The sequence below is a fragment of the Camellia sinensis genome, chromosome 1 (assembly GCF_055761805.1).
Source record: "Camellia sinensis isolate YWXY chromosome 1, ASM5576180v1, whole genome shotgun sequence".
Classification (NCBI taxonomy): domain Eukaryota; kingdom Viridiplantae; phylum Streptophyta; class Magnoliopsida; order Ericales; family Theaceae; genus Camellia; species Camellia sinensis.
In genome coordinates this window covers 234,146,486-234,159,007 of record NC_138961.1, presented here as the reverse complement: position 1 = coordinate 234,159,007, position 12,522 = coordinate 234,146,486, and positions in this window count along the sequence as shown.

Genomic DNA, 12,522 nt, shown 5'->3' with positions numbered 1-12,522 from the left:
ACACAGCTCATTCTTAATTCTGAACACGCAGCTCATAAATTTTCACTTCTGAACTCACAGCTCATATACTTCATGTTGAACACGCAGCTCATAACATAACACTGCTCAATTTGAACACACGGCTCATAACTCAGTAGTCTTTTAATTTTGAACACACAGCTCATTCTGACCATACAGGATGCGATGACGGAACTTGCAGGAGTTGAAACAAACTCAGATATCCGACATCTTCCTCTTTTCCTTTTGCTTCGAAGTTTGGAACCTATATAGCTTCAAATGGGTTCTGGCTTTACTGTTCCCACATGGCTCGGGTTGAACCCTGCGTTTTTTTGAAAGAACAAAATCTTGTTTTGCACAAATGTGGAGAACGACATGGCACTCTGAGCACAAGACAATTTTTTGAAATTAAGAAATGCGTTCTTAACTGGGTATTGAGCTTACGACTGAACACAGCGAAGAAGACTGAACAATGGAAAAGAAAAGGTAAACAACCTAAACGCATCGAGACACACTCGGAACGACTTAAAGCAAGAATCGAGACAAACAAAATAAAAGACACGACACACAGACGTGTTACAAACACGAGAGACCTTTCAGTTCGCGAGGAGCCAGTTTCTCCGGGTATTGTTTCCCACCCTTTCTCATTTGTGATTCTCACATCACTCGGCCCTCAGGCTCTATTTTTGCTGAAAAAGCCCATTTCCTCACTTTTTCTCTCAGCGCACATCTCTCTATTCTTTAATCTCTCATTTTTTATCCCTCCCCTGGGTGGTTGATGGATGAACAGGAAGTTGCGGGCTCACGCCCAACATAATCAGCTCGCGGCTATTTCCTCTGGTGACATCTGTCGATGCGCCGGATGAATGGAGCATCTCGATCCATTCCAATTCGTGCTTCGCACTCGGCTTGATACCTCGCTGCTTGGAGGATGAGAGAGCTTTCAGCCCTTTGTTGTTAACTTCAGTTATGCCCTTTTCTGGCGGGTAGAGTGTCCTTTCTGGCAAGTAGAGTGCCCTTTTCTGGCAAGTATGTTGACAATGGGGAAAAGACAGAACACCTGACTTAACTTTGCCCTTAGTTCATTATTTTGACCATTTTTGGTTTTTGACATTCTGTTAAAACAATTTTGACCAACATGAGAGTTAGATTAACATGCTTGTTCGATTTTCTGATTTAAAATCATGCAAGTTAGGTTATAAGCACTGAAAATTTTCCTTTTTTGGGTCCAAGAAATGGTCCAGTTTTGAAAAATGGAGTACTTTTCGAGAAAATTAGTCAACCTCAGTAAAAATTCTTAAAAACTGTTTTTTCAAACGACCACTGCTCAACAAGCATAGAACCCACTCTCGAGATGCACAACCTCGGATTTGGAGGAAAATTGCCCCCTTGCTCGAAGAGAGCAGCATGGCAACGGAAAGTTGCCCCTTGTTTGAACGGCACCGCAGCGCATTGAATGGCAACGGAAAGTTGCCCCTTGTTTGAATGACACCGCGGTGCATTGAATGGCAACGGGAAGTTGCCCCTTGTCTGAATGGCACCGTAGTGTGTTGTAATCAGTCCTCAGAGCGATGATTGCAACCGAACTCCCGGATACAGAAAAGACAAAGATGACTAGAACCATCACATGGACACAGTTGAATTTGAAGTATTTTACGGCTGGACTTCAGAATGAAGTTGCCTACGTATCCCAAAGATGGGAATCAAACCTCACGTAGTTCGGGCTTAAGGTACGCTCAGGTATTTAACCTCTCCTTTTACGCTCTAACTTTTGCCAGGGCCGCCCTTCCGGGTTTTCAGCCTTGCGAGCTTTGTTCTTCTTTTTTCTTTTTCTCAATTTTTCTTTCTTTTTTTTTTGATATATTTTTTTTGCATTTTGCTTTTCTTTTTGCAGTTTTTTTTTGTCTCGCTCTAACTTTTGCCTGGGTTGCCCTTCTAGGTTTTCGGCCCAGCGAGCCTCTCAAGGGTAAAAGTGTAGCTTGGTCCATGTCAAATGGTTCTGAGATCTCGAATCTGTCTGAATCCAAGAGAATGGCTGTTGTTCGTTGATGATGTAGGAGTCTATCCAATGGGGGGGCTGAATTTGCCCCTAGTGTTGTAGATCGGAACTCAGTTTTTCTTCAGCAATACTTTTTTCTTTCTTCCCCTCTGGGATTTGGCATTCTTGCCGATCTTTGTTAGCTTGAGAAACATCCCAATTTTTTGACTCTTCAAGCACATCTAATAGTTTTGCCCCTAGTTTTAGGGCTTTTGATCTAGCTTCGCAAGCTTCCTTTGAAAACACTTGATCTTCTTGATCTGACTTTCCTTGCCCCTAGTCCGAGGGCTACTTCGAATCTGGCCACGCAGGCCTCACATTATGGTTGACCTTTGAACTTTCTAAGGCCAAATTTGAGGTTTGAAAGCAAGGGGTCGAGTCTCGAGGCTGAGAGCGATCCTAGGCTGCACAATCTCAAGAGCGATTCCACACAGGTCTTCGCAGGACCGCGCAAAACATTTTTTTTTTTGAAATCTTTTAAGAAAGCGACTAGTCGCTTGCGCTGAAGACAATGTAGAACCAATCTGGATCAAGCCAGGATCCTTCTCAGTACTCACATTAACAAGCATGATCTCATTCATTAAGGGCTTAGCACGCCTCTCTTTCTCTCAGTTGATCAAATTTTTACAAATCCCGAGGAATTCCTTCCTCTTTGTTTTCACCACAGTGTTAGAAAAAGTTTTAAAAACTTAGGTCGATGCAATGAGTTCAAGGCACAAAAAAGACACAGTTCTGGTCAAATACTGCCATCTCAATCAGAACCTTTGGCACAACTGGCACATGGCAGAAGCAAACACAAGAGCGTGAAAATTACCACTGTTCTATTCAAATTTGTTGGTGTAACTGGCTCCAAGCAAGAACAGACTCAAAGCAAAACGAAAAGACAAACACAAAACAAAATGGTGATGCCCGAGGTAACACCCCCGGAATCACCCGACCTTTGTACAACAGGGCTGACTCGATGCAACAAGACAGACCCTTAATCAAGAAGACTGACTCGAGACAATGAGACAGACTCAAAACAAAACTACAAAACTGACTCAACACCCAAGTCAGAAACTACAAAACTAGCATTCGCAAATGCTCAAAATAGTGCGTGCCATACGCTACATCCGAGGTAAACCGCGCGCCGCCCGCAGGTGGTCCAACCCCTGATCACATACTTGCATTATCCTCAAAATCCACTAACCCGGTGGTGACAGACTTTGCCGAGCTTGGAGGGAGGATGACTTCATTGTCAATCAAATCTTGCACTTCGTGGTGAAGACGGAAGCAGTTGTCGGTGCTGTGACCGGTTTGCTGATGGTATGCACAGTAGTCAGTTGGGTTGTGTGAGAGAGGGAGGTTCTTTGGTAATGGCTGCGGCTCGAGGGGCTTCAGATGCACTTTCTTGACGAGGATTTGAAGGGCCTTAGACAAAGGCATGTAGAGGGCATGGAAGACCCTGCGACCTCGGGGCGGATACTTCGAGGCTTGTTGACTTTTGCTGGACGCACTCGAAAAAGGGTCGGCAGGTGCTGCCTTGGCTCTCTGATCTTTTCTAGGTGCAGGGTTAGGATTGGAAGGAACTGTTCTGGTACGACGGTCCCCATCTCGATTTTCCCTCTGGCTTAAACTGCTCTCGGCCTGGGGAACGATGTCATCCACAATTTTTACAGCAACAGCGAACACCTGCTGTTTATTCAATCCTCCGGCTTTCAAAGCCTCAACAGCCCACAGGAGTTGTTCGTAGGGATCGGTGTCCACCTTCATCTTGTTCTTACCACTCGCCTCGGCTTGGTAGAAGGTTTGAGTTGCTACCTCAGAGCAGAGCCCCGTTGTTGTCGACATGCCATTGCCGGAACTTGGGATAGATTCAGGTTGGCTAAGTTCGATTACAATTCGTCCCAGTAGCGGGGGCTCCCCTGGTATGAAGTTCCTGGCATACGATGTGGTTGGTGGCGGAGCCGACATTTCGCAGGCTAGATTCGCCACAGATCTTTGAAGGTCACCAATCATTCCCATCAACTCAAATGTGGTGGGCTCACGAGTTTGACATAACTGGGGTTCCCAGATCGGATGTGCGGCAGGTGACCTGGGTGGGTGTGGCACTTCAACATCGGTATCACCTTGCAATGTGATTCCTTGGTCTGATGTGGCTGCCATAATTTCTTCCGAATTTTGCGTCATCACGAGTTTTGCTGAACTGAACAGAGGTGATGCGACTGGTGACTGACGTATTAGATGGACCGGACTAGTGACTAACGGATCTGAAGAACCGGTGAGCCTTTTCCTATCTTGCCTCAGCAAAGGAGAACACTGGTTACTCTGAACCGAGTCTCTGAACCCCCCCTGAAAGAGAAAACATGCGGCATCTCAGCCCAATCCCACTAATACAGACATGAGCATTGCTGAATAACTGTATTCGACTGCTGATCACTGTTCCCAAAATTATTGTCCCCCCCAAAACTGAATCCGATACCCGCAGATATAACTGATTCCCAAAATGCTGAACTGGTGCCCCCAGGCCCTTGATACCCAAAAACACTGAACTGGTGCCCGCAGGCCTGATGCCCAAACTTGTAAACTGATACATGCATTCTTGTAGAGACGCACTCTAAAAGCACATAACAAGAAAATGAGAGCCAAAACACCCCTATGGTGGGGTAGGGTTTCCCTGTCCTATTTTGTCAGGAGCTAGGGCTTCACTACGCACGCAGCGGTTTCAAACAACCTATAAACGGGTAAGCAACCTGTCCTAGTTTGGAATGGTCACTACGGATCCGAATATGCACTAGGTCGAATGGTCAAAAAGGGTGCCTCGGTAAAACCAGGGTTTGTGTTCCCATACTGGCAGAGCCCACAACCGGTCATCCTTATGGTCATGCCTTGACAAGACAAGCCTCCGGCAAACCGTTCACGAATAGCAGATGGCAAACACGGTGTCCTAGGCGCACCAATGCACATGCAATGCAAAGAAACACATAAGTGTAGTCAAAAACAGATATCATGAGTTCGAGTCAAGTTCTCTAAATCCCCAACAGAGTCGCCAGAAACTGTAGACGTCCCCGAACGCCCCGGGAGGAACGAGTCCCCCCCGTTCCGTTTGATATTGGGCCCACTACAGTTCAGGACTCTTAAAATTGTCGCGGTTCTAAGTCTGAACCAAAGAGTCCAAATCCGGCAAATCATTTTGAGAAAACAGATTTTTGAAAGAAGTGCCAAACATGGACTGCTTTGCCAGATACAGAGTCGCCACCTAAATATTTTATTTTGGGGAAATTTAGGAAACCCTGACTCGTTTGCCTAAGGCCATGTGTCCGTCATCACCAAAGTTGCCTCGGCTCGGGAACTTGGGTACGATTGGGGAAGGTCACTTCGTGAGCACCCCCGCTCGCCCGATCGAAGATCGGCCTCTACTAACCATGATATCAAGTTTTGAAAACATTGTGTGTTCTTATTCCGGTTATTTAGCCTAGATTTACTATGTGATGCGCACAACATACAAGTATAGACTGGATCGCCTGAATTGGAACAAAACATTTCATGTTTGTTTGTTTGAAAATGGTTTGATGGTGCTACTCGCAAGTAGGCTAAGACGTGGATTTGCCACCCTCGGGTGGGCTTAAAAAACATGATTTTGCCACTATCTAGTGGGCTTAAAACATACATTTGATGAATTGTTCCAATTCAGATAACCCAACCTTCACCCACAGGCATTCAGGCAGTTTATATCACATAAGCACATAGCCTCATGGTAAGCATGCTATTCATGGCAGTCACTCACACGCATGCGAGGATGCTAAAGCATAAAACTTACCAAGTACTCCAAGCCAAAACAGAAACTCATTAGAAATCCATGCATGATCCTAATTACACGAAAATGCCTAATGCAACACATGCAAAAATTCAACTATAGCAGGCTCGGCTATTCTAAACATGGCATATGAAATGCTACAACTAACATGTATTCAACTTGGAATTGAAAATACGATGCAGTTAGTATGATGCGCCGAGCCCAGTGCATGCAAAACAGATGAATGAATGCAAACATGCTATCATACTGTATGCTAATTGAAACATGCGCTAATCTAACCATCATAAGCGGGTAAATAAAAGGGAGAAAGACGTGGGATTAGAAAACATACATCACACACACGCACACTTATTACAACATTGCCCTCGCGGAGAGGGTCCGAATAAATAGTACAGTCCAAATAATACAGTCCAAATAATATAGTCCGAATATATACAAATTCCTAATTAATTTACAAATTAACTAAGAACAATAATAAACTGGCATGCAAGCCAGGGACTGCCTTGACTCTTCTTCAGATGATGGATGATGCATGTCTGGGCTGCCCCGCGCGGAAATCCACTGGGATGCCCCAATTAGCCTCTGTTTTGCAATTATTCTTGGGAAGCGCGCCAAGCTCCGGAAGGTTGCGAATTCTTGATTTGCTGCAACAGATAGCAGGAAAGGGGCGTAGCAATGTATTTTCACATATGTATGCATGTCTCGATCCTCGTGCCGCCAATCACGCATATCGATGCATGATGGCCGAGGAGTCGGTTTGCATGACTCAATATGGAATGAATGCACACATAAACACAACAGGGCCTAGACTCCATCATGGATAATCCGGAGTGTCGGTGATAGGGAATTGAGACACGTTCCGTCACTCGGAGTGCGAAACGTACCTCGTTTCTCATGCTCGGGCTAACTCCTATCCCAAGCACAATGCAATATGCATGAATGCAACTAATGTACAACCTAGCATGCACAATGCTATGAAATGGCATACACGATGCACGAAGTAATATGGCATACACAATGCTCTAACATACAACCTAGCATACGAAATGCTATGAAATGAAATGGCATACACAATACACAATGGACTTACACCAACACAAGTGGACCTCATCCACACTCACATAGGAGGCCATGAGATGAAAATGAGACACTCGAGATGCGTGCACGCATGCACGCAAACTGAAGACCGATCCTAAGACACAAAATGCCACTCTAACAAGACATGGCAAGGCATGGAATATGGCATACTAGCATGCAAATTTCAGAGGCAATAAGTGATGCAAAACAGCCCCGAAAGATGGCAAAATGACACCCGATGCATGAAATGAGACACGAAATACAAAACTAGGCATATGCAATGACCTATAGCTATACAAAGCATGCATTATTTGAACATGGAATATAAAGATAGAGTCAAGACAGCACAAAAATAATCACATTTAAAGCTCTAAGCAAGGTCAAACAATAAACACAAATAGGGCAAAACTAGCATGCGAAAATGGCCCTAAATGTGAGATAAAGAAGCAAGTCACAACTGCTGGCCGAAAACAAGAGAGGGCCCTTCAACAATGTTGAATAGGGACCCAAAACATGGCATTTTTCAGTTTATGATCAAACCCAAAACAGTGCACAAGTGTGCTCAAAATGCTATGCAAAATAAGGCCAAAAAGAGTGCTATAACACAAAGTACAAAAAGGATGCTTCAAACAGTAAACAACCCTTAATGAAACATGAAGAGGGGGTCAAAATGAGGCCATTTATAGTTCGGGCCAAAGCTCAAAAACAGAAGCATAAGAGGCTAACAAATTATGCAAAAATGGAGCCAAAAGAGAGATATAAAGGAAAGTGGAAAATGGAAGCCTCAAACAATGATGAGCTCTTCAACAATGTTGAAGAAGGACTCAAAATAAGTAACTTTACAGTTTATGACAGAGCTCAAAACAGTCTACACGTAGGCCAAAAATACTACACAAGGAATAGGCATACAAGAGGGGTAATGAAGCAAGTGCAACAAGGAGGCCTCAAACAGTGAGAGGCCCTTAAACAAACATGAAAAATAGCTCAAAATAAGCCTATTTCCAGTTAGGGTCGGAGCCCAAAACAGCAAGGAAGTATGGCTAATGTATAAATCAAGAAAAGGCTAGATAAAGGAAAAAGGAAGCTCACCCTTGAAGACTATGCCTTGACAGCCTCTTGGCTTGAGTTTGGTGGCTCCTTAGCTCTGGAAAACAACTTCAAGTGGCTGCAATGGAGGTTGGAGGTATGGTGCTAGGTGGTGGTGTAGAGAGGGGTGTAGGAACTTGAGGGTTTGGAGCTTGGAAATATATAGAGAGAGAGATACAAGGCAAGAGGCTTGGGGAAATTTTGTAACCCTAAACATGCAGCTGGAGGGCTTGCTATATAGGCAAAAAGAGGAGGAAAAAGGAGGGAAAAAATGGAGGGAAATGAATCAAGTTTCCCCCCAAAAATGCCCCCCCCGGATACAGAATCTGGGGAGAAAAGGAGGGTATAACTGCACTGTACTTGATGCCAGGATTCTGGCCGGCTAGTTATCTAGAGTTTAGGTGGCCGGCCGGCTATCTCCCATGGCCTGTCAGCTAGGGGTCAAAAGGGTCAAGAAGCATTAGTGGCCGGCCACCCCAAAAAGAGAGCCTCTGATGTGTGCACAACACAACCAAGTGGTTAAAAACTGGAGAAAATGAACCAGAAGGGAGAACAACCCACTTTTCAAAGGGGTTCAAAAGGTTCAAAAGAAATTACTGGCCGGCCACCAAATATTGGTGGCCTCCCAGACGTGTACATCACAAATATGGGATTAGGGATTAAGAAAATGGCCCAAGGGTGGTCAACATTGGCTTTGAAGTGAGAAAAAACGGGCGACGGAGGGCGATGAAAGGATAAAGTTGGCTGACAGAACAATTACTGGCCTCCCACCCTTCTACGGCCTTCTTACCAATGAAACAGAGGTCCCTGCCAAAAATAAACTCAAACCGATGCAGAATGAAGGTTCGGGGGCCGAAACGCGCAGCCCGAGGCCCCGAAAACTGGCTGTTAGGCACCGGGAGTGGTGTTCGACCACGAAGTTGGTCTCTCGGACCGCAGTGTCCCTCAAAAGGGAGTAAATAAGATGTATGCCAAAAGCCGGAGTAAACGGAGGTGGTTAAGCGGTCCCGAACCGAGGCACACGGCCAACGACTCCGAAAAATCAAAAACCGGACTCCAAACGGGCAAAATGGCCTACGACCACGAAACGTAGCCTACGACCATTGAGAGATGATCTACAAGACCTCTCCCTCCCTTCGGGAAGAGAAAACAGAGAAAATAGAGCCTGGTTCGCAAACCGAGGCAAAGCATGAAAGAGTCCGGAAGTCCGGAGGCAAGGCTCGCGGCCAAGACTCTGAAACCTCTGAACGAGCACGATATGCAACATCACCAAGCGCTCAATCGGTGACGTCTGAGTCTTAAGGTCGGTCAAAAATGGGGTGTCTACAGTTGCCCCTCTTTGACAGAACTCGAAAGTCATAAGTGACAGGAGTGAATGTCAAAGCCCAGAGATGACCCATTTTTGACAAGACCGAAGACTTAGACAAACAGGCGTGATAAACAGAGATGTGCCCGCAGGCATGCCCGCAGGCAGGGGCAAAATGCAACTGATAATGCAAGAAGCCAAAGGTAACTCAAGGTCATGCAAATGCAGCAAGCTGTAATGAAGCACATATTCACAATAGATGCAACAGTTTTAAGCAAGAATGCAAAGCAACAACTATATTTCATGCAGTTAAGAATGTAGAGAATTATTCAATTCTCGTCGCGTCTCACATGGAGAAGATACGATACCTGCGCGATCCGTCTGGTCGCACCAGCCTCAAATGAACCGTACATACAATATCATGCCTGATGGTGCTGGGGATCTCTCGCTTCTTCTTGGTTGAACCACAGGTACTACTTTTCTCCCTGACTATGGTCGCAGCTTTCCCTATTCTCCAACAGGGTGACAGACTAGGTTGGATCAGTATCCAGAATTGAGGTGCATACAGATGCTATCTCAATCTATGGGGCTGCCATACAGATTTCAAGCCGAGGATATACCCCTGGGTATTTAAACCAGACTTTAATCTCGGAAATCCCGAACCTCTGCGTTCTAGGCATAAGCCATTCGAACTCTAGTTTCCACCGTCTCAGTTGGTCTCCTGGGAACTCACCGCAAACACAGGCGGGTGGCTATACCAGACCACCAGAAGTCGTTCGGGCACGACAAACACCAAAGGAATTGCACCTTTAGAGGATTTAAGGTCTCCTAGACCGGAAAGTGCACAAGACGGTGCGAATAAATGCAAGTGCGATGCGCAAAATAACGCGAATGATGATGCAGGATCTAAGGTCTCCTTAGACCGAAGGATTTAAGGTCTCCTGGACCAGGTGAGTGCGCAGGACAGTGCGAGCTAAAGGTGCACAAAACAGTGCGATGCACAAAACAGCGCGGTAAAATGCATGCACAATGCAAGTAATGGTCACAGCGCAAAATAGTGCGATGAGATGCATGCACAATGCAAGACTTAGCACACAGCTTACGACATAGCATTCCATTCAGTTGGCACACAGCTCGCACCATAACACTTTGTTCGTTTGGTCCACTGCTCACAACACAATATTCTGTTCATTTGGCACACAGCTCGAAACATAACACTCCGTTTAATCTCGGCACACAGCTCTTTTGGGCAGACAGCAGATCTCGGGCACACAGCGCATTCTTCGGGTACGCAGTTCATTTTTGGGCACACAGCTATTTCTTCGGGCACACAGCTTATTTTTCGGGTACATAGCTCCTTCTTTGGGCACACAGCTCCTTTTCAGGCACACAGCTCATTTTCGGGCACACGGCTCCTTTTCGGGCACACAACTTATTTTTCGGGCGCACAGCTCCTTCTTTTGGCACACAGCTCATTTTCCGGGCACACAGCTCCTTTTCAGGCACACAACTTATTTTTCGGGCACACAGCTCCTTCTTTGGGCACACAGCTCATTTTTCGGGCACACAGCTCGTTTTCGGGCGCACAGCTCCTTTTCAGGCACACAGCTTATTTTTCGGGCACACAGCTCCTTCTTTGGGCACACAGCTCATTTTCCGGGCACACTGCTCATTTTCGGGCACACAGCTCATTTCCCGAGCACACAGCTCGTTTTTCGGGTACACAGCTCCTTCTCCGAGCACGCAGCTCATTTCTTCGGTTTGCATTTTTGAACACACAGCTCAAGCACTTAAATTTCTGAACACGCAGCTCATACTTTTTGTCATGAACACGCGCAACCCACACTTTTTGAAATCTGAACACACAGCTCAAACTTTTGAATTTCTGAACACGCAGCCCAATTTGATTGTGAACACGCAGCACACCCTGATTGAAAGTTGAACACGCAGCCCAAACTCTTGAATTTCTGAGCACGCAGCCCAATTTGATTGTGAACACGTAGCACACCCTGATTGAAAGTTGAACACGCAGCCCAAACTTTTGAATTTCTGAACACGCAGCCCAATTTGATTGTGAACACGCAGCACACACTGATTGATAGTTAAACACGCAGCCCAAACACTGATTTTCTGAATACGCAACCCAATTTGATTCTGAACACGCAACCCAAACTCTTGCGGTGAACACGCGGCCCATATTTTTTTAAAATCCGAACACACAGCTCAAACTCGTTGTCGTGAACACACAGCATATAGTTTTTTGAAAGTTGAACGCGCAGCCCAAACTTCGAGATGAACACACAGCACACACTGGTTGAGAGTTGAACACGCAGCTCACTGTCTTTGAAGACTGAACACGCAGCCCAAATGTTGAGGTGAACACACAGCAGACACTAGTTGAGAGTTGAACACGCAGCCCAAACTGTTGAATTTCTGAACACGCAGCCCAAATTTTGAGGTGAACACACAGCACACACTAGTTGAGAGTTGAACACGCAGCTCACTGTCTTTGAAGTCTGAACACGCAACTCATTTTTGATTATGAACACACAGCACACACTAGTTGAGAGTTGAACACGCAGCCCAAACTGTTGAATTTCTGAGCACGCAGCCCATTTTTGAGGTGAACACACAGCACACACTAGTTGAGAGTTGAACACGCAGCTCACTGTCTTTGAAGTCTGAACACGCAGCTCATTTTTGATTGCGAACACACAGCACACACTAGTTGAGAGTTGAACATGCAGCCTAAACTTTTGAATTTCTGAACACGCAGCCCATTTTTGATTGTGAACACGCGGCGCACACTTTATTGAAAGTCGAACACGCAGCCCAAACTTTTGAATTTCTGAACACGCAACCCATTTTTTGATTGTGAACACGCAGCACACATTTGTTGAAAGTTGAACACGCGGCTCAAACTTTTGAACTTCTGAACACGCAGCCCATTTTTTGATTGTGAACACGCAGCACACATTTGTTGAAAGTTGAACACGCGGCTCAAACTTTTGAACTTCTGAACACGCAGCCCATTTTTTGATTGTGAACACGCAGCACACACTTGTTGAAAGTTGAACACGCAACTCAAACTTTTGAACTTCTGAACACGCAGCCCATTTTTGATTGTGAACACGCGGCGCACACTGGTTGAAAGTCGAACCCGCAGCCCAAACTTCTGAATTTTTGAACACGCAGTCCATTTTTTGATTGTGAACACGCAGC